The sequence below is a fragment of the Cygnus olor genome, chromosome Z, assembly GCF_009769625.2.
Source record: "Cygnus olor isolate bCygOlo1 chromosome Z, bCygOlo1.pri.v2, whole genome shotgun sequence".
Taxonomy (NCBI): domain Eukaryota; kingdom Metazoa; phylum Chordata; class Aves; order Anseriformes; family Anatidae; genus Cygnus; species Cygnus olor.
In genome coordinates, this window is record NC_049198.1 from 63206857 (window position 1) to 63208774 (window position 1918).

The 1918-nt window shown below is 38.7% G+C and overlaps 1 non-coding gene across 1 annotated transcript; it reads right to left on the minus strand.

Annotated features, from left to right (window-relative positions):
• Positions 1-301: 301 nt before the first annotated feature.
• Positions 302-373, minus strand: TRNAA-CGC. The gene has a single exon. It is a non-coding gene; the product is annotated as a tRNA-Ala (tRNA).
• Between the last annotated feature and the right edge of the window lie 1545 nt (positions 374-1918).

The window sequence follows — 1918 nt, forward strand, 5'->3', positions numbered from 1 at the left end:
TATCATTGATGGGCTTGGTTTTGTCTTTTTCCCACTTCAAGTGTAGTTTAAAGCCCTATCTATCAGTCCTTCTAATTCCTGGGCAAAAATCCTTTTCCCCTCAGAGAAAGGTGCTCCCCATCAGTCAGTAGGTCCGGTGTCAAGTAGACCTTCCCATGATCAAGAAACCTGAAACTGTGTCAGTGGCACCAGTCTTGGAGCCGTGTATTGGTCAGCTGGGTCTGCCTGTTCCTTTCAATATTGATCTGCACTACTGGAAGGATGGAGGAAAACACTACCTGTATATGTAGCCACCTGCCACTGGAGATGCCAGGGATTGAACCCGGGACCTCATACATGCGAAGCATGCACTCTACCACTGAGCTACATCCCCTCTAAAATATATATATATATTTATATATATATATAAATATATATATATAAATCTGAAGTGTTTTTTGTTCTTGTTGTTGTTTTTGTTTGTTTGTTTGTTTGTTTTTAAAAAAAAAGGTCCTTTAATGGGATGTATTTAAAGGTTCACTAAAATCTTAGCTGTTAGAAGCAAGCTTTTTTCAAACAGCTTTGTTGAGAGCAGTATTATGGCACGGTCCTGTACTATACTGTATATGGTATAGTAGACATTCAAAGAGGTATTTTAATCACAGAATCACAGAATCGTCTAGGTTGGAAGAGACCTCCAAGATCACCGAGTCCAACCTCTGACCTAACACTAACAAGTCCTCCACTAAACCACATCACTAAGTTCAACATCTAAATGTCTCTGGTGACTCAGAGAGACTCTGGTCTCTCTTGGTGACTCAACCACTTCCCTGGGCAGCCCATTCCAATGCCTAACAACCTTTCAGCAAAGAAGTTCTTCCTAATATCCAACCTAAACCTCCCCTGGCGCAACTTGAGCCCATTCCCCCTCGTCCTGTCACCAGGCACATGGGAGAATAGACCAACCCCTACCTCGCTACAGCCTCCTTTAAGGTACCTATAGAGAGCGAATGATATGTAACATGCATGAATGGAGGTAAAATATGGCAGATCAGGTCCACAATAACAAATGTAATTCTTAAAATACACACTTTAATTCTAAAAGCTTTTGGAAGCAACCATTAAAATACTTTTAATCCAAATATATTAACTTTTTGCTTGTTAAGTGAAATCAGTTATTCAAAGAAAACATCATTGTGAATCCTATAAATACCACATTCCCAAGATGATGTTTATTATGGAAATATCAGTAAAAGTGTGCATCTTGCAATCTTATTTTTGTACATATTGTCATATCATAGTCATATCACAGAAAATCCATAGTCATTTCCTCTGGTGACATAAAAATAGGAGGAATCTAGCAGAATCTCCTAAATTATAAAAACCTTAACAGATATTTTATGAGCCTTTTACAATAATACACCTTTTCAATAAATTAAACATAAATGCCATGTGCCATGTAAGTACACTATATAACCTTCCCTTTTGTGAATCCTATAAAAAATACTCCAGAAAAACTCACAGGGTCTGCATTAATTTTCTGTCTTTACCAGTGATAAGTGTATAGTTGGGAAAACGTGCAGGGAAGATAATAAACCTAACTGATACTGTCCAAATAATAAATACAATCAACTTACTGAATGTTTTACATTGTTCTGATTGTCTAGTATAGTGAAGAATAAAATCATATTACAGAATGAATCACAGAATCATAGAATGGTTTGGGTTGGATGGAACAATAAAGATCATCTAATTCCCACCCCCCTGCCATGGACAGGGTCACTTCCCACTAGACCAGGTTGCTCAAAGCCCCGTCCAACCTGGCCTTGAACACTTCCTGGGAGGGGGCATCCACAACTTCTCTGAACAACCCGGTCCGGTGCATCACCACTCTCTGAGTGAAGAATTTCTTCCTAATGTCTAATCTAAATCTGCCCTC